Source organism: Prionailurus bengalensis, chromosome B3, assembly GCF_016509475.1.
Source record: "Prionailurus bengalensis isolate Pbe53 chromosome B3, Fcat_Pben_1.1_paternal_pri, whole genome shotgun sequence".
NCBI classification, from domain to species: domain Eukaryota; kingdom Metazoa; phylum Chordata; class Mammalia; order Carnivora; family Felidae; genus Prionailurus; species Prionailurus bengalensis.
In genome coordinates this window covers 99,795,533-99,822,841 of record NC_057355.1, presented here as the reverse complement: position 1 = coordinate 99,822,841, position 27,309 = coordinate 99,795,533, and the positions used below count along the sequence as shown (strand labels likewise).

The 27,309-nt window shown below is 39.0% G+C and overlaps 1 protein-coding gene across 2 annotated transcripts in view; it reads right to left on the bottom strand.

The window, feature by feature from the left end:
- Positions 1 to 27,309, bottom strand: part of FRMD6 (FERM domain containing 6) — a 240,944-nt gene that overhangs the window by 192,258 nt on the left and 21,377 nt on the right. For both annotated transcript variants that reach the window (XM_043556141.1, XM_043556142.1), the window contains exon 2: positions 8,484 to 8,551. The gene's annotated coding sequence lies outside the window, so the exon portion shown is untranslated. The remainder of the gene's footprint in view (positions 1 to 8,483; positions 8,552 to 27,309) is intronic.

The following is a 27,309-nucleotide window of genomic DNA, read 5'->3' as shown; positions in this document are numbered from 1 at the left end:
AAATCAGTTCCTTGTAAAGATACTCTCTCTATTCATGCCTCCCTATGACTAAGGTCTCTAACGCCATCAGAAGTGCTCAGAGCTGAAACCCAGCCTGAGAAGGTTACTGGCAAGCAGTGTGCTTATATTCTACATGTGTACATGAGTTGTTGTCATTTTTATCCAATTACAGTGAAGACGATTTATAGTAGACGATATTTGGGGCGCCTGGCTTGCTCAGTTGGTAGAACATATGACTCTTGGTCTCAGGGTTGTTAAGTTTGAGCCCCACATTGGAGGTAGGGATTATTTTTAAAAATTATTTTAAAAATATAGTAGAAAATTGTTTTTTTTTTTTCTGGTTGCCCAACACTCACCTCATCTCCTTAGTGTAATAGCACCTCGGTTTTTTTCAAGAGTACATTTTCTCGTCTCTATTAGACAGTCTGTTAAGGCTCTCACACTAGAGTTAGCCATGTGACAATTCAATCAGAGTGAACTTCAGGCATTGTGCAAGAACTCTAAGAAAAGTGTTTTTCTCTTTTCTGGTGCATATGATTCTGGGAAGAACTTTCCACATTATTTTTTCTTTTCATTTATTTTATCTATCTATCTATCATCTATCTATCTATCTACCTATTTATCTATCTATCTATCTATCTATCTATCTATTTTTGAGAGACAGAGACAGAACATGAGCAGGGGAGAGGAGCAAAGAGAGAGAGAGAGAATCTTAACCAGGCTCCACACTCACCAAGGAGCCTGACACAGGGCTTGATCCCATGATCCTGAGATTGTGACCTGAGCCAAAATCAAGAGTTGGACCTGAAGTGACTGAGCCACCCTATTGCCCCAAGAACATTCCACTTTAAAGATAGAATTTGAAACTGCTGGAGCTGCCATATGGAGTCTGGGGATGGAGCTAACAAAGTCGAAGGCAGAAAACAAAATGAACTTTCAAGAGCTAGCAAGAGCCCTACTGAAAACTGTGTTCAAAAACAGACCTATCTCTGAATTCTTACTTTTGGAACAAATAATTCACTTTTTTGGGGCTTAACATAATCTGGGTCGGGAATTCTGCCATTTGTTGCCGAAATCCAGAATTGTCAGATTTTTCTACCAAGCATTTGACGTTGTTCATCATTTTGTCATTTGCCATTTATAATGAAATTCCAACTAGCTGTCTCAAGGAAGACAAAAGTCGAGTGATCATTTTGAATTTAAATATAATCCTCTGTTTTCATTTTGTCACAACTTTCTTGCTTTTCTTTCTCCCATCAAACGTTTTGCCAGGATGAAGATGATGTAAGAAGGCCCACAATGATTTGATTAGGTTTTGGCTGCTTTATTTTCTGTGTCTGAGCATGTTTCCAGGTGATAAATCGTAGATCATGCATCAGTTTGATAAGGAAACAATTGAGAGTTGGTTGCATTAGTGTTTAATGGTAAAAGACTGCTGCTGCTACTACTAGTTGGCACTTACTGAATGCTTTCTGGTAGGGGGGAAAACATGCAAATGCTTGACAGAAACCAACTCGTTTTGTCCTTAAACCTATCTGGTAGGCAGTAGTGTGCTGGTAAACCAGCTCTGAGGAATGGGGAGGGAACGCTAATTTATAGGGTTCCCTGGTTCCTGGGATGTAAATATTCCCACCATGCCTGATTTTAAGCAGCCAATGGTTTACACACTGGCTGGAAAAATTCTTGCACATGTAACAATCAGCCCTTGGGAGCCAGTCTAACAGACTCCAGCACATCCCGGGAGGAACCTGAATCACGGAGAGGCTATGCAGCTTACTCAGATTCAGCGGTTTTCAGACCCAGATCTGTCCTCCTCCACAGCCCATGCTCTCAGTCTCTGCCCTCCTCTCTACCCATGGGGAAGGTTTTCACCCTTTCTTTGAGAAAAGCATACGAGAATGCAAAGGTATTTCTAATATCCTTTGCATTCAGATAAATTATATTTAGTGAGACTATTTAAAGAGTACTCGCGTTTTCTATATTTTATGGGTAAAGAGCAAGAATTTATATTAAAAATGACATTTGTATCAACCTCTTTGATGAATAGTTAACCACGTTCTTCTACCACAGACTGTTTTGAAGACAATCTATGTCTAGTATGTCTGGGAATGCTTATGAAAAATGAAGAAGTAATTTAAAAAGAATGGAGCGCCAATTAAGGGTGACCTATCAACATTTTTCAGCTCTAAACCCTGTCCTAATTCAAGTGTTACTGTTTCTTAATCAAGAAACAAGCCTTTCCAGAAGTTTCCAGGAAATTTATGTGTGGGTTTTGAGTCCATGAAAGATACTGGCTTATAACCATGAATTTAAAATCGTTGTGTGTGAGCATAAATACCAAATATTTCCAAACTATGAAAAATTAAGTAAATTATAATTGATAAGATATTATTCACAGTAATTTCCTTTCATACCCATGCAGGCCTGACTACAAAGTCTTTCTTGGCTCACAAGTAAAGGATTTTGCATATACTGTTTATTATTTTAATCTAAGTGTGAAAGCTACAACAAAGTAAAATTGATAACAATTGTAAACATTAGATAATAGACATCTTTGCACAGCAGAGATATCAGAGTTCACTAGATAACAGGCATGAAGGCACTTTGGAAAATTCAAGGCTCTACACAAATGTGAAGAGTTATTACTGAATAACAATTCCAAAGGTAAAATTTCTCAACAGCCCAATTTATACACATTATTTTTAAACTATAAATTTGTAACAAAGTAGAGACTTCCCTACCTAAATACATGTAATAGAAAAGCTAATCACTAACATAGTCCTAGGAACTACATATTTTCTGTGTATTTCAAGCAGTATTATTTTAGTTTTTAAGAAACTTTATCACCTCTCCAGCCCCTACCAAAAATATTAAGGAAAAAAATTTCTATAGGGAATAAGATGGAATTCTTTGTGTAAATATTTTTGTAAATTCTTGAGTTTAAAAAACCTCCTACTATTAAGAAATTATTATTAAGTTTATTTAGGTAGGATAATCCTATTGAGATTATATTTTAAAAATGGCTCTCATCTGTTGAAGTTACATAATAAAATATTTATGGATGAAATAATATGGTCTCTGAGATTTGCTTCAAAATATCTGGAAGGGAGAAGGGGCAGAGGACACAGATAAAATATTTGGTCCATGTACTGATAACAGTTGGATCTGTCCTGATGGGTATGTGGAGTTTGTTTACTAGTCAAAGAGTTTTTATATGTCTACAGCTTTCCGTAATAAAAAATTTAAGAAAACTCATCTCATATCAATATTTGAAGCACTGTAGAACATTTCTAGGGCTGAATAAAATGATATGAGGAAAAATTAATTGCCAAAATATCCATTCTTATTGATTTCACTGACTGGCTCTTGTCTGTTCTGTTCCAGTCCTCTCTCCCATTGCTGCCAGAATTATATTTCTAAAAATTAAATTAGTTCATGGAGTTTCCCTGCTCAAAAGATCTCTTTGGAAGACCCCCATCACCTAAAGGATACAGTCAGTGATTCTTTCTTGTTTTACCCCAGAGCACTTTGGTCTTATTCTCTTATAGGAACCTCTTGTATGGTATGATCTTTTATCAGTTCCTATGTTTTTATCTCCAGCAAGACTGAGATCCACAAGGACAGGGAGCGTGTCTTTTTTTCTTCTATTTTTAATGCTTGGCACATTGGCATATGGTAGGTGCTCAATAAGATTTTGGTGAATGGAATGAATGTGAGATACATACTGTATAAAAGTAAATGTTTAGAACAATGGAACTAGAAAAGGAAGTTGTAAAGATGACTAGACAATTGGTACTTGTGTTTTGCCGTAACCCTTCTAAATAATGCATGAGAATTACTTATAATCAAAATTTAAGGTGAAAGAATACTTACACATGATACTTAAGTATCTTTTAATTGAAAAGACGCAAAGGTGAATGTATGTTATTTCTTTGCTATTTTTAGGGATGCACACCTAAAGAAAATCCAACCGTTAGGAATATACTATCCTCAACAAATAGTATCCTGGTAATATCATCAGTACAAGATTGTACTGCTTTAGTGTATAAGCATGATCACAAAAATCATAATCAACTCTGGTGCTTTCCCACAAGCAACAAAAGAAAGAAATAGATTGGACTTCATCAAAATTTAAAACTTTTATTCATTAAAGGACACTATCAAGCAAGTGAAAAGACAACTCACAGAATGGGAGAAACTATGTGTAAATCCTATTCCTGACAAGGGTCTAGTATACTATAGACTATAAAAGAACTTCTATAATTCAACAACTAAAAGGCAAACAGCTCAATTAAAAAATGAGCGCCGGACCTGAATGCACTTTTCTCCAAAGAAAATATATGAATGGCCAGCAAGTACATGAAAAGATACTTAAGGTCATTAGTCATTAGGGCAGTGCAAGTCAAAATCACAATGAAATACCACTTCACACCCACTAAGGTTGCTATAATAAAAAACCCAGAACATAATAAGTATTGATGAGGATGTAGAAAAATTAGAATATGCATATGTTGCTAGTAGAATATGCATATGTTGTGCAACCACTGTGAGTAATTCCATTTGAAGGCATATACCCAAAAGAATTATAAACGAGTGCTCAAACAGAAACCTGGACACAAATGTTTACAGAGACACTAATTTACAATAGCCAAAGGAAGAAAAACATCCAAATATCTATCAACTAATGACTGGATAAACAAACTGGTATACCATACAGTGGAACATTATTGAACCATAAAAAGGAATGAAGTTCATGCTACAATAGAGATGAACCTTCAAAACACGCTAAGTGAAAGAAGCCAGATACAGAAGGTCGCGTATTATATGATTCCATTTATAGGATTTATCCAGAATAAGCAAATTCATAGAAACATAAAGTAGATTAGTAGTTGTCAGGGGCTGGAGGGCAGGGAGGCATGTGGAGTGTCTGCTTAATGGGCTTATCTTTTGGGGTGATGAAAATGTTTTGAAACTAGACAGCAGTGACGCACAACATTGTGAATGTACTGAATGTTACTGGATTAACACTTTAAAATGATTAACATGGTGAATTTTATGTTATGTGTATTTTACCAAAATAAAAATTATGTTTTCCAAGTCCAACTTCCAGAGATTCTATTGTGGGGGACCTGGTATGTAGTTTTAACAAGCACTCCAGTGATTTGATGCAGGTGGTTTGGGGAAAATACTTTGAGAAACATTGATATTCTGCTCCTACAGGCATTTAAATTACTTCCACAATAAAAGCCTCATACCACATAATTTAGCAAGGAAAATGTCTCAGAGGCATTACACATTACCTTTCTAAAGTTCCTACTTTCTAAGATGAAAAATTGTTAACCACTTTCAAATGATACTTCTCCAGAGCCTGGTTACATAAGCATGTGTACAGTCTCCCACTCAAAACTTTTTCCCATGACACCTGGAGTCACAGTTCTGTTAACTGATCAAGGCTCATCTCTCCTATGCCCTTGAAGGATGCACATGTTTCTACATCCTACCAAAGGATCTCCTTTGACTTCTACTCAAATCCATACGTAGTCAAGAGACTTGAAAATCTGCTGGTGTTTTTTTTTCTCAACTTCTCTCTGCCTTCCATCTCCCACCTGCATCCTGATTTAGTCCCCAGAACAACCTTGGGAGGCATGTAGTATTTTTATTCCATTCTACTATGAAGAAAGTGAGTCTTAGAGTGAGTGGTTAGGAGACTTGTTCAGAATCATGCAACAAATTATTAAAAACTCAAATTCCATCTCTAGATCCCAAGCTCTGCAAGGGCATAATTTCCATGAGAAAAGGAACTTTGTGCCTTGAATAAAAAAATACTGGGTATGTTCTTTTTCCCTGAATCCAGAAGTGTACCTCAGTCAACGCACAGTGAAAATTTATAGAGCTTGTAAATGATAGACAAAGCTTTGAGAGCAGAGGAAATCTAAGAAAGAAAATCCAAGTTCAATAATCTTGACCCATATAGAGATATAACAATTTGCAAATTATTAAAGTCAAGTAAAGTCATCCTGATTTGGAGGTCTGCCACAATTTTGTCCCCGGGAATTTTGTTAGGCAGGAACTGGAAACTTGGCTGTGATCACTTGGGAAAACCTCTGGCCTAAGACACCTCACATCTACATTACTGACAGAGATTCCAAGAGTTCAGAAGGAAGCACTCCAAATTGTGATTTTGTTCTTCTACTAGAGAGGTATTCTAAAATAGGAGAGAAGATAAGAAATGGTAGTTCTGCATAGTATATAGCTTAACATTTCAGTCTAAGAAATGAATATCTTTAAGTGTTGTGCTTTCATAAACTTCCTCTTTCATTCTTTTTTTTTTTAATTTTTTTTTCAACGTTTATTTATTTTTGGGACAGAGAGAAACAGAGCATGAGCAGGGGAGGGGCAGAGAGAGAGGGAGACACAGAATCTGAAACAGGCTCCAGGCTCTGAGCCATCAGCCCAGAGCCTGACGCGGGGCTCAAACTCACGGACCGCGAAATCCTGACCTGGCTGAAGTCGGACGCTTAACCGACTGCGCCACCCAGGCGCCCCTTCGTTCTTGTTTCAATGTAAATGCTTAGTATTTTAAAATTTCCTTTGGCAAGACATTTAAAAACCGTAGGTAGTAAGATATAATGTTTACTTTTGAATCATTCTCCTTTGAATTTTATTTTATTGGCAGTAAAACAATGATTTGGTTCATTTACTTATAGAATTTATCATTAATTACCTACCCTAAACAACTACAAATTAAATACTCAAAATATGTGCACTCTGTTGTCTAGGAGACAAAATGGGACAATGGGAATCGGATGAAATAAAAAACAAAGAAAATGGGCTTAGGTTACTGGGCTGTAATATCTAATTTGCAAATTTAGTATGGCCTGTATTCTCTTCTTTAAACTGTTCTGTTGAATTCTCATTGAGCCTCTACTCTGAGCCAGGCATTGTGCTAGATGACAGAGACACAAAGAAAACCAGTGTCCCCTACCATGATGGTATCCTAGTTTCATAATGTAATGTTTCACTATATCTAAAAGATCTCAAACCCCTTAGAACAAAACCTCATCTCAGATGTGTAAGAATCCTCTAAATTATAGCTCCAAATGAAAAAACAAATCTCTATTTCCCAAATTTCTTTCACCACACACACGCATTTTCCTTCTATCTGGCCTGACAACTGGAACATGGATTCTGAGAATAGGACAGGAAATACGTTACGGGCCAACAAAGCTGCAGGCCCATTTCATCTTTGCTTCATTTTCCAGACCCCATCGCTACCTTTCCCTCTGTTCTCTTATCACCCTTAATCTTAATATTTCCAACTGAAGCACCAGGGTTGAAGCACCAGACTTTTAAGAGAATTCTAATTAGGAAAAAAACACCCTGTTCTAACTATTGTCCTTGATATCAATGAAGCACTCAAAAAGGACAATAATTGCAAGGCTCCAGAGCAGTCTTTTGGGAGGGCCAGCACATAAAGTGTGTTTTCTGTTGCAGTGTTCCAAGGAAATATTTTTCTTGCTAGTCACTGGAACAGCTGGTTGGGGATTTCCCTATTTTTTTTTTTTAGAGTGAATTGATTTGGCAAGAAAAATAAATGAATCTTTTCAATTCCCCTTCTCCTCCCCTTTTACCCCACTGCCTCCTCCCCTCCTCTCCCACAACAAGTCAGCTGTACCCCAGGAAAGGTAAGAAGTGAATAAGAAGTCAGACTGTGGCTATTATCTACAAATGACTCACATAGCTGGGTCTTTTTTCTCTGTGTTTCTTACCACCAAGTAAGGAGATTTAATGGGGGAAAATCCAACGTTACTGGCTACACACTCAATGCCTCGGCCTTCCTAAGATAACCACATTCCATTCCAGAACTTAATTCTCCAGAAGGAGGCCAGATCGGTTATACAGATGGTATGTGCCCCACCTTCAATTTGCTCTTCGACCCCCCTACCCCACCCAAAGTTCTTAATTATAGCTATATTTCTCCAGTGCTAACCATTCATTCTTTATTTCACTCAACAAGTAGCTGTTGAGTATCCACTATGTGCCAGGCATAGTGATGAAAATTATAACAGTGAGAAAAATGGGAGAGGGGCTTAGAATCTGTTGGAGAAGAAGGACATCAGTCAAGGTGTAACACAAATGAGAGCATAAGCTGAGGTATGTGTTAAGGAAGAACACAGTATTTGTGATGGCTTCCAGAAAAGAATCAGACATGGAGCGGGGTGGGAGGGCAGTTCAAATAGATAGAGCTGAAGGATGAGTAAACCAGGTGAAAAATGCAGGAGAATGGTGAGATCTAGGCAGAGGGAACAGCATGTCCTAGGGCCCTATGACAAGAAGGAGCTTGGCATATTAGAGAACCTGAAAGAAGATCAGAAAGGGTAGAATTCAGAGAAAAGGGAAGAGAGTAGTACAAAGTGGAGATAGAGCCACCAAACAAACAAACATAAAACAAACAAAAAAATAGAAGTTGTAAGTGAATTCACTCAGGTTTCAAGACACAAGATCAATGTATAAAAGTCAGTTGTATTTCTACACAATAGCAGTGAGCAATCTGAAAATGAAATTAAGAAAACATTTTCATTTATAATATCAAAAAGAATAAAATACTTAGGAATAAATTTAATTTCAAAAGTGTAGTACTTGTACATTGAAAACTATACAATATTGTTGAAACATTTAAGGAAGAAGAAATAAATGGAAAGGAATCCTATGTTCACAAACCAGAAGATTTAATATTGTTAAGATGGCAATACTCACCAAACTTATTAACCCCTATTAATGCCCCAGATGATTTCTTTGCAGAAATTGACAAGCTGATCCTAAAAATTCATATGGAAATTCAAGGAACACAGAATAGCCAAAACAAAAAAAGTTGAAACACATATTCTTCCTAATTTCAAAACTTATTACAAGGTATATTCATCAAGACAGCATGGTACAAATATGAAGGCAAACATATAGATCAATGGAGTAGAACGGAGTGTCCAGAAATAAATTCTCTTTTACAGTTAGTTGATTTTTGACAAGGAAACCAAGAAACTACTGGGGAAAATAGTCTTTTCAAATTGTGCCAGGATAAGTGGTTATCCACATGCCAAAAAAAAAAAAAAGAAAAAAAAAGAAAAGAAAAGAAAAAAGAAAAAGAAAAAGAAAAAGAAAAAAGAAGCTGGACCCCTACCTCACACCATGTACAAAAATTAATTCAAAATATGTCATCAACTTGAATGAAAGAGCTAAACCTGTAAAATTATTAGAAGAAAACATGGAAGCAAGTATTCTTAACCTTGGACTAGGCAATACAGTCTTAGATATGACATCAAATTCACAAGTGATAAAAGAAAAAATAGATTTGACTTCATGAAATTAAAACTTTTATGCTTCAAATTTCACCATCAAGGAAGTGAAAAACCAACTCACAGAATGAGAGAAAATATTCTCAAATCATATATCAGATGAGGGACTTATATCTAGAATATATAAAGTATTCTTATGACTCTTATGAGAGTAAAAAAGACCATTCAATTTTAAAATGGGCAGAGTCAAGGAAGGAAGGAGGAAGGGAAGAAGGAAAGAAGGGAAGAGAGGCAGGAAAGAGGAAGAGAGAGGAGGGAGGGAGGGAGAAAGGAATGAAAAAGGAAGGAAGGAAGGAAGGAGAATGAGGGAAGGGAGGAATCTAGACACAGACTTTAAACCCTTCACAAAAATTAACTCAAAATGCATCATAGACCTAAATTTAAAATATAGAAGTATAAAACTCCTGAAAGATAATAATAGAGACAACCTCGGTGGTGGCAATGACTTTTTAGACACAACACTAAAGGCACGATCCATGAAAGAAATAATTAATAAGATGAACTTCATTAAAATTAAAAAGTTCTGCTCTATGAAGGGCACTGTCAAGTAAATGATAAAATAAGACACAGATTGGGAGAAAATATTTGCAAAATATATACCTAATAAAGGACTGTCATCTAAAATATACAAAGAACCCTTAAAATTCACTAAATAAAAAAAATGAACAGCTCAATTAAAAACTGGGCAAAAGACCTGAACAGACACATCACCAAAAAGAGTTACAGATGAAAGTGCAGGAAAAGATGCTCAACATTGCATCTAGGGATTGCAAAGTAAAACAACAATGGGATACACCTATTAGAATGACCAAAATCCAAAACACTGACAACAGCAAATGCTGCAAGGATGTGCAGCAACAAAAATTCTCATTCACTGCTAGCGGGAATGCAAAATGATGCAGCCACTGTGGAAGACAGTTTGGCACTTCCTGACTTACCATATGATCTAGTAATTACATTCCTTCGTATGTACCCAAATGAGTTGAAAACTTATGTCTATACAAAATCCTGCACATGAATGTTTATAGCAGCTTTATTTATAATTGTCCAAACTTAGAAGCAACCAAGATGTCCTTCAGTAAGTGGATAGATAAATAAACTTAGGCACATCCAGACAATGGAATATCATTCAGCATGAAATGAGCTATCAAGCCATTCAAGGACATGGAGGAAGCCTAAATATATATAGCTAAGTGAAATAAACCAATATGAAAGATCTACATACTATATGATTTCAACTACATGACATTCTAGAAAAGGCAAAAACTATAAAGCCAGGAAAAAGATCAGTCATTACCAGGGGTCGGGGGAGGGGAGATTAATAAGTGGAACATGGAGAATTTTTAGGGCAGTGAAACTATTCTGTATGATACTATGATGGATACATGTCCTCATACACTTATCCAAATCAATAGAATGTACAACACTAACAGTGAGCCTTTGGGTGATGATAATGTGTCAATGTAGGTTCATCAACTGTAATAATGTACCACTCTGGTGTGGGATGTTGTTAGTAAGGGGGGCCGTGCATAGGTGGGGGGGGGGGAAGTATAGAGGAACTCTCTTTGAACTTAAAACTACTCTAAAAAGCCGATATTTTTTAAAAATCCGCCCAAATAAATAAATTCCATTATTTATCTCAGTCCACCATACAAATCATTCTCCCTAATACTGCTAGACTGGTTTATGAATGATCAAAAATGGAAGTTAAAATATTTTCCAAAACCCTTTTTAAATATAGGCAAAGATTTGGAAGAGTATTTCTTCAAGAAGATACACAAATGGGCAACAGACACATGGTAACATGTTCAAGATCATTAGTCACAAAGGAAAGCAAGTCAAAACTGTAGGATACCACTTCATATCCACCAGGATGGCTAAAATGTAAAAGACAGATAATACTAAGTGTTGGCAAGGATGTAGAGAAATTAGAACCCTCCTATCTTGCTGGTGCAATTTTTAAATGGTTTCATCCCTTTGGAAAACAGTTTGGTACTTCCTCAAAAAGTGAAACATACTGTTACCATATAACCTAGCAAAGGCACTCCAAAAAAAAAAAAAAAAAAAAAAAAAAGGAAAGGACAGAAACTTATGTCCACATAAATACATGTACACTAATGTTAACAGCAACATTATTCATAATAGACAAAAACCAAAAGTTCATCATCTGATGAATGGATAAACAAAATGTGGCACAGCCACACAATGGAATGTTCTTTGGCTCTGAAAAGGAATGAAGCACTGACACACACTATAACATCGATGATCCTGGAAGACATCAGGCTAAGTGACAGAAGCCAGCCACAAAAGACAGTCACAATCATATAATCACATTTTATGTGATTCCATTTTTATGAAATGTCCAGAACAGGCCTATTCAGAGAGACCCAGGGTAGATCCGTGGTTGCTTAGACCTGGGGTGGCGGGGATGTGATACCTAGACAAATGTCCATGTTTCCCACTGGGGAGTACCTGGCACGTGCTTCTCGTTGTATCTGGGTTCTTGTTCCTCTACCCCGCTCATCAGTTTTTTTTGTAAAACTAGCAAGAAAGCATAACTTTTGGGTCACACAAATGACCTTGCTACTAAGCTCAAGTGGAGGCCTTTGTCCAAATGCTCCCTGCCTCACTTCCTGGGGTGGCACGTATTGATTTTTCTCGTGATGGAGCACGTATTCACCAGTTCTGGAAGGCTGAGAATTTTAATCTCCAGTTTTAGGGGAAGGATTATGACACTGACCACACCTGTAAGCAAGATGTTATAGAAGGAAAAGCTAAATAAAATGACTGCTGGCTGGGCAAAGGAGAGACATGGTGATATTTATATAGACCTGACAGGTATTCAAAACAGGAAAGGTAGAAAGGTTTTAAAAGGCAAGCAACTCAGATTGTCCCCCAGGGAAGAAGCCAGGCCCTTGGTACTTTTCCAGAAAATATCTAACCATCACAGCCTTCCTCATTCTTCAACCCTCCAGCACTGTTGGGACTGAGTTCTGAGTGCTGATGACTCAATCATATATTGCCAGGGGGACAGTGACAAAATCCCTCCATTTTTAAAGCAGTGATATGGAATGGGTGATGGCTGTTTATGTAGGGGACGTTGGTTTAAGCATGTGGTTCAAGAAAAAATAACGAGGGGCAGCTGGGTGGCTCAGTCGGTTAAGCGTCCGACTTCGGCTCAGGTCATGATCTCATGGTTAGTGAGTTTGAGCCCCACGTTGGGCTCTGTGCTGACAGCTCAGAGCCTGGAGCCTGCTTCAGATTCTGTGTCCCCTTCTCTCTCCACCCCAGACTTCCTTGTGCTGTGTCTCTCTCTGTCTTTCAAAAATGAATAAGCATAAAAAAAAATTTTTTTTAAAGAAAAAATAACCAATTAGTAGCCTTTGGAATGAACTGATCTCCAGCCATCTGCATGGTGTGAACAAGTCCCTGCAGGCCGACAGGAATGGGGTGTGCCCTCTGTGTGCCTCCACCCTCCACTGACTCACCTCCTTGGTTGTCCAAGGAGCTGGCAGAGTTGCCTCACACAAGTGCAACACCACCAGGCAATGCACGTCTGCAAACTGGGTTCTCTCCCCACCCACCAGGGAGGGGCATTGCTGTTGCTCTTCTCAACACTTTCCTCCTATTGGTCTCACTGCAACTGGCAGATAAAGGGATCCACACTGTGGAAAGGAGACTGCAGTGAAAACTGAAAACAGGGGAGTTATGTCAGTGGGTGGTGACGAGGACTCACAAGGTAGGATTTGAGGCAGGACCCAGAAGCTCTCTCTGAATGCAGAGCAGAGGAGATGGATGGAATCCTGGGAAAGAGCAGGAAACCTGGCCCTAAGGACCTGGTAATGCCACGCTGGGAGCATGACATTTTATTGATAAGAGTTCAAGAGGATGTTCGTTTCCTATAAGTTGGAATTACTAGGTTTGACAAACTGGACAGAAATATCTGGAGACAATTATTTCACAGTTTCTCATTTTTGAATGGGTCAAAGATCCCCAACGTTCGGTGAGACTCAGCAGTAGGTCAGACATTATGCAAAACAGAGGCAGCCCTGATTGCCTCCATCCTGATCCCATAAAATACCAGTGTCCTACTCAGATCCTGAGCTAACAGCCTTAAGAAAAATCATTTATGCCATTCAGGACAACTCATGCAAATGTAATGTGGAACCTGTTTTTATCCAGCTTTTTTTTTTTTTAAGGCAACCTTTCTGTAAAGCAAACCACCCTAAGAAATTAATCCTATCAATGCTGCTAACTAATTGCCAATGCCCTCGAGTAGTGCAGTTCCCTACCATCAACTTGCCCTTTCCCAGAAAGAACTTCAGGTTCTTTTTGAAGCACAACAAAAACCTAAGCAGGTCTTGGCTTTGTTCACGCGACATTGTGACTCCTCTGAATTGTACTTTCTTTGCCACTGTGTTGTACTGGGGTCAAACCAAGAGGGCGGCACAAGGTATGTAGCCCAAGCGTTGGGCAGACACGGAAGATGTAGACACAGTTACTCTTCATAAAAAACAATTTCCAAACTGTTCCAGGGGAACATTCTTCAGAGTGACCTAATAGCCGTGTTGCAGCCCTCAAAGGGATTAATAACATTTATAACATTTACTGAGAGCCCACGAAGAGCCAGGCAATGTGCTAGGCACTGGGTTGATGAAGATTTACAAAATGAGGTTGAGTGAACCTTGGGATAACCTAGGGCTGAGTGCTGTCCTCTCACTGCTGTCACTGTTAGAAGGTTAATTGTGTTTTTAGTACTAAAACCAGTGGATAATAGGGTCTATGAAAATATGGACTGAAATGTGAAAATATGGACTGACATATGAAAATATTCTATGAAAATGTGGACATCACTTATAGTGTCCATTTGTTTTTAAAAGCAGTCAACAAATATTTATTGAATACACACTAAGGTTCTGGAATGATTTATAGAAGCATAGGAAGCAGTTAGTCTCTGTTGTTAGGGGCTTGAAGGCATATTGGAGGATAACACATAAACATGCACACACAACCCAGCAGTCCAATATATCATGTAATCCCTGAATGGTACTGTAAGAAGTAGTAATATAGAAAATAATACAGGAATATAAGAATGAAGACTGCAGGCATCTTCATAGAGGGCTTCATGTAGGAGTGAGGAAAAAATCAGCAATGCGCATGGTAAAGGGGCAAGGTTCACTTGAACAGAGAGGTAGAGAGGAGTTACTCCAGGCAGCAGTAGAGGGATGACCAGGCATAAAAGGCAAGCAGAGAAAAAGTGGACTGAGGCAGCTGTGAGTCTAGCAGACTAACCGGGGCAAAGACGGTGGAAATGCAAATGGCGGCTCCCATGCCCAGAAAAGTAGCTTGAAGCCAGACTGAGAGCATCAGGGGTTATGTTTACATATCTTACTATTGGTGATATTAACGTCGGTCACTTTGTTAAGGTGGAATCTGCCGGGGTTCTACACTGTAAAATAAGAAAACTCAACACGTATCTTGAGGTAGATGCAACACACTTTTAAGTTTAAACTGCATTATCAACACTTTCATGTAACTAAGTCTACATAATCAACAAAACAATAAGCGGAACCCTGGTTTGTAGCATTTGCTCGTTTCTGTCCTGTAAACATTCCCACCACAGCAACATGAAGCTTCCAAGGTGACTCCACTAAAGACCCAGTTGGCAAGAGATACAGAATAGCACCCCAGCCTGCCATCCACATACAGTAGATGCATGGAACCCCAGGAGTACACAGGACAGTAATTCATAGTAAAATAATTAGAACTTGATGAGTTGAGTATTCATTACCTTTGTGTAGAATATAGTTTGAATTTTTTTGTAATGTTTATTTCTTTATTTTTGAGAGAGAGAGAGACAGAGACAGGGAAAGAGAGAGACAGAGTGCCAGCGGGGGGAGGGGGGTACAGAGAGGGAGACACAGAATCTGAAGTAGGCTCCAGGCTCTGAGCTGTCAGCACAGAGCCCGATGCAGGGCTCAAACCACGAACTGTGAGATCATGACCTGAGTTGAAGTCATATGCTTAACTGCCTGAGCCACCCAGGTGCCCCCAGAATATAATTTATGTAATTGCAAATTTACATAAGTTAAGTTTTAAGAGTGACTGTGTTTTACAACTGCCTCACAAAATTCCTGAAAATCTAACAGTTGGCTCTCATGAGCTGGTAGGCACTGACTCCAGCACATGGCTGTGGGCACGGCTGTCTACAGCCAGGTGGCCCACCCAAGGCATCTTGTCACAAAGCTGGGAATAAGCAGTTAAATCTCTCTTAGATCCTGTGGTCTGGCATTTGTTCCAGTCATAGGAAATGTGCACTTGAACTAGAGGAAAGAGTAACATTGACTGGGTTCTTCGTTACAAGATACAGGTGCCAGGTGCCTTTGCCAGGCAAGAGTTTTTGGATGTGCATCTTTCCACGTAGAGTGATCCATGCCGAGACACTGGGACTAGGAGACCAGACTCTCAGTTTGACACCTACTGCTCGCTCGGAGAGAAAGCTCAGTTCTTTTTCTTTATCCATAAGGGCAAAATGATTGCTAATGAGTATGTAATAAATACACAGATACATACACAATAACAACATTGATAAAATGCCTGGTCCAATACCTATGCTCTTTGTGCATGTGTGTGTGTATGTGTGTGTGTAGATATATCTAATATATATAATATGTATATTTTATAGAGAAAGTTTATGTTAAAATATCAGAATTATATTGATTTATATACAAAATATATTTTTATGTATTTTTCTCTATATATTGTATATTTAATGACACACATGTACATGTATATATGTATATGTGCATGCATTTGTATTTTTACTCTTCTGTAGCACTTCTTAAAATGCAAGGTACTTTAGGGGCACCTGGGTGGCTCGGTCGGTTAAGCGGCCGACTTCGGCTCAGGTCATGATCTCACGGTCCGTGAGTTCGAGCCCCGCGTCGGGCTCTGTGCTGACAGCTCAGAGCCTGGAGCCTGTTTCAGATTCTGTGTCTCCCTCTCTCTCTGCCCCTCCCCTGTTCATGCTCTGTCTCTCTTTGTCTCAAAAATAAATAAACGTTAAAAAAAATTAAAAAAAAATGCAAGGTATTTTACAGCACTAACATGTATTAACTAATTGTCATAATCCTGAAAGGCAGATAGGTGTTATTATTATTGTAATTGTCATTGCTACTTTTTTCTTTACCGATGTGCATGTAAACTAACATAGGGGAGTTGAGCAACTTGTCCAAGGCCAGAAGACTAATAAGTATAGAAATCTAGGATTTAAGCCCAAGGAATTTAAGCACCAGAATTAACATGCTCTCAGGCACTATGAAGTGTTCATTTTCTTGCCCATTTAGATGAAAGGCAGGAAAAGAAACACAAGACACCATGTTTCTACATCTGTGGGCTGTTTCACCATGCATGCCCCACGAGACAGACTATTTATTACTTCTGTATGTTTCAGAAAAAATGACTTATGATTGTTATAGGAAGTGTCTGAACATGAGAGGAGGTGTGGGGGCTTGTGGAGTGGGAGAGCCCTTATGACGAAGTTGAAAGAGGAGAAAGCAGCAGCCTTTGCTGGGAAAGCTATGCCAAGCCCTTACTGCCGAGGGGGCACCAGCGGCGGTGAGAGCGTTGATGCTACAAAACTTCTTGGCTGCTCCTCTGCTGACTGGCATTGCTGGAAGGTCTCCCTGCATTGACAGGATTCAATCCCATTCTGCTCTGGTAGAAAAGAATCGTAGACTATCAGAACAATCTCAATGATTTCTTTTATGTTTTCACAGTTAGAAAAAAGCAGATATCTGGACCAGTGATTTTTCAAACACTTTTTTTTTTTTTCGCAAGAAGAGGCCTTCTTTTTTCCCTTTGTTTCCAAATGCACTCTTACTTGGGCACTCAATATATAAAAGAGGGGAAAAAAAGTGAGGCAGTTGGTCGTCGCTAGGTTGGGGACCTCAGTGTTCTGCCTTCTGGGATCTCTTTAGTGGCTTCTGAGAAATCTCCTGAAATGCAGGCATTCTGTGATACAGGTGGAAAATTACAGATCTGAGGGCTTGAGTAACAGAAAGAGAACATGATTGTCCCAAAGCCACACAGCTGAGAATGTGCCAGTGGCTAGTGCTCCAATGCTTCGTGTGTCACATCACGGTATCACATTATTTTTTTAAAATTTTTTACACATTGATTTATTACTGAGACATAGAGAGAGACAGAGCACGAGTGGGGGAGGGGCAGAGAGAGGGGAGATACAGAATCTGAAGCAGGCTCCAGGCCCCAAGCTGTCCGCACAGAGCCCGATGTGGGGCTCGAACTCATGAACTGTGAGATCATGACCTGAGCCCAAGTCAGATGCTCAACCAACTGAGCCACCCAAGTGCCCCTTTGGTATCACGTTATTGACTTTGGTGCTTTCTGGGGGCCAGCTGAGGAGAGACAACACAGGGGTCGGTGAGCCACAAAGTCACTCATACCTCTTGGCTGGTGATCCACTGGTCAAAGTGGGAATTCACCTGCCAATACCAGGGCATAAGCAAGAGGAACTGGCAACTGCTGACCAGCAGACTTGCCACTCAGTCTTGATGAAAGGTTCCCGCTACATTTGCAGAACAGATGCTCAAACAGAGGGATCACATTTTACTGAAATGGAAGCCGTTTTAATGTATGCCTCACCCATCTGTCTTTTCTAAAGACACAGAAGCCTTCCCCCTTTATCTGGCTAGAAGGTAGTTATCTTCACTGTCAGGAGCATAAAATACGTAGGGACACTTGAATGGGCATCTTTGGAATGCACGCAGAGTATCTGCTCAGCACAAAGCAACTGCTAAATATTTTGTAGGGTTTTCATAATTCATGAAACCATTAATTCAGTGGAGGCTTTTCTAGATATCCCATCAGGAATCCCAGATTGCTTCTACGAGCTGCAGAGAAAGGAGAGGGAGCTACTTTCCTTAAGGGTCTGCTTATCTGATCTATTTGCCTCATTTACCCAAATATTTACATAGGGCTATCTCTTGATTACTAACTCTCCTAGTAGTGACCTGTTTCTTGCCCCGAATCTGGATGTTTTGGAACAAGCTGTTTCACTATTTCAGGACCTGGTTTATCAATTCATGTAAAGGACCAGTCTGCATGTCATCATGAGGAATACACTGAGTTAATGTTTATAAATGATGGTGATGTTCTCAGATGAAAGATGTTTGGTGAATATAAAAATACTTTTCTGTGATGATTAATGCATGGTCTCTGCCAATGAGATTATTTAAATGATGGAACGGTGGCTACTATTTTAATCGTGTAGAGCCTCACTGAAGTTTCAAAGCACTTTTCCGACACTAAATCATGGCAAGTGTTACTTAATCCTCGCTTTAGAGACAGGGAGGTTTGAAACATAGTAATGCATGTGCTTTACTTATGGGCAGGGGTTAAGTCTTACTGTGGAGAACTTTTCAGGGTTGTTTCTCTTCCAGAACATTCTCGAAATTCATTCACCTTGTCCATCTTGCCAGGCATTTTGTAAAATATCCTCAGCTGAGGCATTTTTGCTGGCCAAGGACTACAAAGCTCACAGGAAATCCACTTAGCAAGCATTTATTGGGGTCCTGGAGATACAGAGACATAATATTCTCAAAACACTTACAATTCAAAGGGAGAGGCAGAGCAGTGAGCGAGTGGTGAGCCGGGCACTGTGATAGAGCCTTGCGTTCACAGGGAGAGTGTCCGGATGAATAGTGAAGTAGGAAGTGTAGACACAATATAAGAAGTGAGGCTTTGTTCGTTTGTTTGTTTCCAAATGTGCTTTGTTCATGAATCTTAATTTGGGTTCCCTCAGACACAATTATGAGGGCAAGGATTTGAGGGTTTTTAAAAATTTTTTTTCAATGTTTTATTTATTTTTGAGAGACAGAGCATGAGTAGGGAAGGGGGAGAGAGAGAGAGAGGGAGACACAGAATTCAAAGCAGGCTCCAGGCTCCGAGCTGTCAGCACAGCGCCCAATGTAGCCCTCGAACCCACGAACTGTGAGATCATGACCTGGGCCGAAGTCAGATGCCCAACCGACTGAGCCACCCAGGCACCCCTAGGATTTGAGGGTTATAAAGAGACTTATTTGGAAGATGTCACCACAAGGTGACAAGAAAATGAGGCAAGGAAAGAAAGCAGTTATCCTTGTGGGCAACTGGAGCTTATTTCTGGGGAAACACATCTCAGAGGCATCCCTACAAGGAGCAAGGGGACCGGGGTATTTATGTCCCAACTCCTATTGGCTGTTGATGGGGGCCTGCTTCTGGGGCATTAATTCCCTGACACTACCTGCGGATGGAGCGTGGGACAGAGAAGGCTCCAGACTAGAGGAAGTCTTCAAATAAAGAAGTGGCAGCAGTTGGAAGTTCTGTGCACTTAGGGATAAGGGTGAGGGGGGTAAGCAAGGCAGAGTGACTACTCCACCTTTTGAAGAAAGTCACTGCTTGAATGCAAAGTACTTATTCTCTAGTGCATCTCTTTGACTTTCTGGTTTATAGACAGCTATTTAACTATAGATTTCAGTCTATAGAGGACAGTCCCTATTTAAAAATTTTTTTTTTCAACGTTTATTTATTTTTGGGACAGAGAGAGACAGAGCATGAACGGGGGAGGGGCAGAGAGAGAGGGAGACACAGAATCGGAAACAGGCTCCAGGCTCTGAGCCATCAGCCCAGAGCCCAACGCGGGGCTCGAACTCACGGACCGCGAGATCATGACCTGGCTGAAGTCGGCCGCTTAACAAGACTGCGCCACCCAGGCGCCCCGAGGACAGTCCCTATTAAGAGCAGGGACAGTCCTGGGGGAAGATCAACTTATGGCTTACTACTCATTCTTGCACAAAAGACACAGCTCACTCCTCCTGTCCTGTGGGTTTCAGAATAGATGTCCCCTCCTTAGCCTTAGCCTTCTTGACCCCTTCCTGTGTCCTCTGTAGGACTCTGAGCTCACCCCTCTCGTGGCACTTATAACATCCACTTTTGTATTTACTCATCCATCTTTGAAAGAGTCAACTGCCTGAAGGCAGAATTTGTACCTATCAGAGAACCTCTCAAGTGATGCATGTGATCTCTTAAAAGATAAAAATATTACATCTTTTCTATTTTATGACTTTCCCTTTAAAGCAAGTGTATGGGAGGGTGTGCGAATGTGTGCCATACTCTAGAAGTGTAAGATGAGCTGAAAGTAAGGAGGTCAGTGATTGTGATGCAATGGGCACAAAAGGAGGGGGCAGAAGGAAGGAAGATCCACCAGCATGATAGATTCCAGGTGTTAAAATCAAGCAGGAGGAAGTGTAACATCATATGAGGAAAGAAAATTCTTTAAAAGCAAGGCCGCGAGGAACCTCCATGCTGTTTTCCACAGTGGCTGTTGCAGTTTGCATTCCCACCAACAGTGCAGGAGGGTTCCTTTTTCTCCACATCCTCATCAACATTTGTTGTTTCTTGTGCTTTTGAGTTCAGCCATTCTGACAGGTGTGAAGTGTTATCTCATTGTGGTTTTGATTTGCATTTCCTTGATGATGAGTGATGCTGAGCATCTTTTCATGTGTCTGTTGGCCATTTGCACGTCTTCTTTGGAAAAATGACTACTCAAGTCCTCTATCCATGTTTAATCTGATTATTTGTATTTTTTGATGTTGAGTGGTATAAACTCTTTATGTATTTCAGATATTAACCCCTTTTCTTTTTTTTTTAAATTTTTTTTTCAACGTTTATTTATTTTTGGGACAGAGAGAGACAGAGCATGAACGGGGGAGGGGCAGAGAGAGAGGGAGACACAGAATCTGAAACAGGCTCCAGGCTCTGAGCCATCAGCCCAGAGCCCGACGCGGTGCTCGAACTCACGGACCGCGAGATCGTGACCTGGCTGAAGTCAGACGCTTAACCGACTGCGCCACCCAGGCGCCCCTAACCCCTTTTCTGATACATCATTTGCAAATAAATATCTTCTTCCATTCAGTAAGTTGCCTGTTTGTCTTGCTGATGATTTCCTTCCCTGTGCAAAAGCTTTTCATTTTGGTGTAAAAACTTATAAAACAGAATTACCATATGATCCATTAATTCTGCTCTAGGGTATTTATCCAAAAGATATGAAAACACTGCTTCAAAAAGATATATGCACCCCTATGTTTATTATTGGTGCATTATCTTACAATAGCCAAGATATGGAAGCAACTCAAGTGTTCATTCATAGATGAATGGATAAAGAAGACATGATAGCTATATCTATATATATCTATATAGAGAGAGATACAGATATAGGTATATAGAGATACAGATATAGGTATGTAGAGATATATATATTATTCAGCCATAAAAATGAGTGAGATCTTGCCATTTGGAACAACATGCATGGACTAGAGGGTATTATGCTAGGTGATATAAGCCAGACAGAAAAAGAAAATTCCTTATGATTTCACTTAACTATAGAGAACAAATTGATGGTTGTCACAGGGAATGTGGGTGGGGGGATGGGTGAAATAAGTGAAGGGGATTGAGTACACTTATCTTGATGAGCACTGAGTAATGTATAGAATTGTTGAATCACTATATTACACACCTGAGACTAATATAACACTGTATGTTAACTGTACTGGTGTGAAACTCAAAGAAGAATAGCTAGAAAGTCATTTCCCTAAGGTACTTAAAGTAAAAAAAAAAATTTAATTCGCTTTTTGTCAACTCTGCTTTCAAATGTAGGCAGTCAAGTTTGAGTGAACATATCATTTTGTGTTTAAATGCTTATTTTATTTTTTTCTAATTATGAATTTTCACACCCCTACTGCGGAAAAAAAATCTAAAATAGAGGTTTCAAAATCAGAGTCCTAATTCCCCAGGATAATTACTGTCTACATTGGGGTTGTATTTCTGTGTAATTTTTGTCCTATGCAGATCACATCTATAACTTACATTTTGGTAAAACGAGAATCACACAAGAATTTGCATGACATCTTTGCACAGGGACCACGCTAACCTCCCGTACTGTTCCAACTGGAGTACACATGGAGTACAAAAAATTTTATATTACGTGTTGCATTTTCAGTTTCTGTTATTTTTAAATTTGCCCACAGCAATGTGTCTCTTTGGTCTGAGTCCTTCAGGCCAAGTCTAATTTTCTCTAGTTGCTGGAGAAATTTCTGGCGTAGCAAGCATTTTCGATCCAGGGGGAAGGGCAGCATTGTCTTTCCAAATCCCCAAAGGGGCACACCTGTGCAAATCTATGATTTTATGATGATGCTAAGGTGCAGATACATATGACTGGATTTCAAATTCACGCTCCATTTCCTAGAGCGCTTTCTAAAACTGTAGAAGGGAAAACAGGCACTCTTATTATTGTGCGACTACTCCCCAAACACGGTGCTGCAGGATTTTATATCAGCGATATGATGGACAGAAATCTAAATGACAGAGCTAATTGAAAAATGTAAAGCCCATCTGCAAAGGCTAAGTGTAAATTGCCCATCGTTTTGTTATTTTACCCCATCCCCGCTCTCTGGATTTATGTCTTCACATAAAAAATAGCCACATGTAAAATTTGCAATGGAAAATGCTATTGTTTGCGTGTTATTCATAACCTAAAATTTTGAGGTTAAGACAAGATTATTTCCTGTCACTTAGAAGTAAGACATTTTATATAAGAATCCATTTTTGATTTCATGAGTGGTCCCGGATAAATCGGTCTGAGGTGTGTGTTTAAGCCACTTTAAAAATTCTGCTCAAGAACAAATCTAAGGAACAGCTAAATTAAGAATGCCATCTTTTCACTGTATGTTTCCACAGATGAGTCATTTAAATGACCTTTAATCCTAGTACATTTAAAATGACTACTACATTTAAAAGCAATCATTCCACACTCCACAATTTCCATTGCATGTTAAGCGAGCACTCTCTGCACAGCTCAGAGAGGAGTCTAAATACATAAATGGGCCTAAACCGGATGGGACCAAAAATATGACGTGTCCAGAGATAAGCATTTATGGCAAATATGTATCACTTCTCTTCTTCACAAACTTGTCTTGGTGAGTTTAAGAAAGGTAGAGAAACAGAATTTTAGAACTGAATGTTTCATTTCACAATAGATACTAAGCTTCCCACATGCCAGTTGCAAAGCCAGAGGCTCATGAAGGAAGGTGGGTAAGTCATGATCTCTATCTTGGACTAGCCTGTGCCTGAGCAAAGGAGTCTCAGTGTTTGCTGTAAAATAGATATGAGACTTGGACCCAAGATATATTCTAGGGGAAAGAAAGGGAGTAGATGGGGCCAAGCCTGGGATTTGTGTCTACAAAGCACACAGAGCAATTCATTGAACTTGGCATCCCTGGGAGACTAATCTATCAGAGCACAGCATCTCTTTAGTGAAAATTTATAATTTCAAAACAGTTGGTCCCTGCAAAGGGTCTTTTCCCTCCTCCTCCTCCTTCTCTTTTTGACTGATGTTAAGACCTACCTCTTGGCTGGGGTGTTTGCATTTAAGTTTCTTAACCTGCCCAACTCTATCAACAAATCACTACCTCTATTCCACATTCTTTTCTAAGTTTAAATAAAAATGACAGCAGTCCTTGCTTTTAAGGCTATATAATTTATACTGGAAGATAAAATACCTAAATATGTAAGTGTTTCCTGAAGATTCAGGTGCATTGTATTTCATCTCTGATACATATCAGTATGAACGTTAAAAGAACATACAAGTAACACTTCCTTCAAGTTATGCACTCCAATCTTACTTTAGCTCTTCCGTTCTACTACAGTAAAGGTATTCACTTTACTATGAATTGTATATAATATAAATACTTTGCCTTAGTTCTACGTGAGCACATTTATGTACGCCCTTTCATGATGTCAGTTTTTAAAAATCAAGCTTATGGGGGTGTCTGGGTGGCCCGGTCAGTTAGTGCCCGACTTCAGCTTAGGTCACGATGTCACAGTTTGTGGGTTCCAGCCCCGCGTCGGGCTCTGTGTTGACAGCTCAGAGCCTGGAGCCTGCTTCGGTTCTGTGTCTCCCTCTCTCTCTCTGCCCCTCCCCTGCTCATGCTCGCTCTCTCTTTCTCTCTCTCTCTCTCTCTCTCTCTCTCTCAAAAATAAACATTAAAAAAATGTTTACATTTTACATAGAGTAAAATGCACCTGTGTTAATATACAGTTTCATCAAAAGTGTGCATCTGTGTAACTACCTTCACAGTCAAGATACAGAACATTTGCATTACCTCAAAAAGTTCCCTCAAATTTATTTGTAATAACATCCTCCTTACCCCCAGCCCAGACAACCATCGACTTGCTTTCTGTAACTATAGATTAACTTTTTTTAGCATCATAAAGTGGGCATTTTTTGTGTCTGTATTTTTATTTTGATCAGCATAATATTTTTGAGATTTACCCATGTTATTGCATGAAGCCATAGTCCATTCCCTTCTAAATGCTAGATTTAATTCCACTGTATGGATATATAACACTTTGTATATTCATTTACTTTTTGATGGGCATTTGGGTTGTTTCTAGTTTTGGGCTAATAAGAATAAAGCTGCTGTGAACATTCATATATGAATATTTGTGTAGACATATATTTTCATTTGTACTGAGTAAGATACCTAAGAGTGGAATTATTGGGTCATGGGGTACATTTGATTAACCATATAAGAAACTGTCTCTTTTCCAAAGTAGATGCACCATTTTACATTCCCATCAGCAGGGTATGAGAACATTTGCTCCACATCTTATCCAAATTTAGCCATTCCAGTGGGTATATGTTGGTATCTCACTGTGGTATATAATTTGTATTTCCCTGATGACCAGTGAAGTTAATGTGTTTTAAATGTGTTTATTGTCCATTCGTATATTTCTTTGATGAAGTCAATCTGGTCAAATCTCTTGCCCATTTTTAAATTAGGTTGTTTGTCTTTTTATTATTTAGTGATAAAACGTCTGCATATATCTGAAGACATTCTTTGACAGACATATGAATTGTGAATTTTTTTTCCCATTTTGTGATTTGCCTTTGCATTTTCTCATGCTGTCTTTCGAAGTGAAGTTTTTGACAGCACCATTCCTTGGAACATGGTAGGCATATCTGTTTACAAATAAGCTTTGCCAGTGAGTGCAGTAAATATCTCTTAAAATGTAATGCCAAGGTAAATCACATTGTCTATTCCACAGTGATTGATAATGCTTCTGTGGCAAAGAGTCCCGGGGATTATCGAGCATAAGATTCACCAATGATATATCTCCCCAAATTTTGTGCTATCAGGAGTTTCTGCCTCAGGACCACCTTCATTCCTTTCCTTTCTTTCTAATACTTCTCCACAGAAAGTCTTCTTTATTTCACAAGATGAGTCAGCAATGAGTACAAACGCTATTTCATTGCAGTGTAAGGGTCATCATGACCTCCTTGTTGCATTGTAAAAGTAATTTAAAAGTTGAGTATGTTCTAGATTTTAGGAATAGAAATCTCTGATACATTGACCCAGAAAGCTCAAACCTCTCCTTGCCTCTCAAAATCAGAACTCAATGAGTTTGTCCTTTCTTTTAAAAAAACTAGTGGCCTGTGTTTTGTTCACGTATTTTAGAAAATATTTGTTAAAATGTACCGTATCCCAAGCATTGTGTCAGAAAGGCAAGAAATATCTAGAGTACCATGTATCAACTCTTTTAGTTTAGACTTAGTAGAACAACGAGCCATCTTGAGGACAGGAATCTTATTCATTCTCCTGTGCTCAGTGCTTAGCACATAGGTATTTATTAATGTAGTTAATATATGAATGATTGTATATATGCATGAACAAATGAAGCATCAGAGAGAGTTGCCTTGCCTTAGTTTCCTATGTTTTCTATAATGGGAAAGCTATATAACTAAATAGCCACAGCCACTCAGGGGAAAACGATGCTATGGTAGCAATAAAATAATCCAGATCTCCCAGTAACATCCTAGCTAGGAAGTCAATTATGATTCAGAGTAAGACTTCTATCATTTTGATTCCTAATGGTTAAAATTTCCCAAAGTGGGGGAAAATACATGGGACCTCAGAAATGAGCAGGGTCACAAGGAAATTAGTTTCTTCCTAGATTAGATCAGAGATAAGATTAATAATAAGAAGAAAATTGACTACCACTATAACACATAATATTTCATACAGTTTATAAAACAGTTTCATATACATTTTCTTACTGGATTCTTACAATACTCCTGGGAAGTAGCCACAAGGGGTATGAGTATTAGTACATCCTCATCATACAGAGTTGGAAATGAGGTTCAGAGAATGAAAGTGTCTTGCCCAACATTTTATAAAGCTACTTAACAGCAAAGTGGACTAGCTGGATTCTAAAATTCTTCTTTGCTACCCTTGGAGGACGACGCCCTTACTTGACTGGGTGCCATGGGTGGTAGTTTACATCTAAGTGTACATTTCTCTTCTCCTCTTGAATTTTAAATAATATCCCTTTTGTGTGTCATGAGATGAGATAAATTATCCTTACTATAGTGTATCTTTATGGTACACTCTGCACAGTATTAAAGAAAACTCCATTTTGAAAACAAAGCTGTATCAAAAGAAAACTCAATTTTGAAAATGAAGCTGCATCAAAACTTTGTTTTCAAAATGGAGTTTTCTTGAAACAAAGCTGCATATAATTCCATAGGAATGAGCCCCTTGGAAGTCATGACTCTGTGAACCCTCAAATTCCTTTTTCTATACAAACCCTATTTTATAAGTAGTTAGCTAGAGCATGAAGACATGATTTTTTTCTTTTACACAGATGAAACCTCCATAATTGTTTTTATGTGCTACTTGTCCAAGAGAAACTCCATAGCTGAGGCACATCTATTCAGAAATCTCATTGCCTTGATATGCTTGGAGGAACAATGGGGCTTGATACTTGTAGACAGGAACTTGGGAGGAAGGACCACAGAGCTACTCATCACCTCTGTTCAATCCTCCAAGGAACAAAGCGA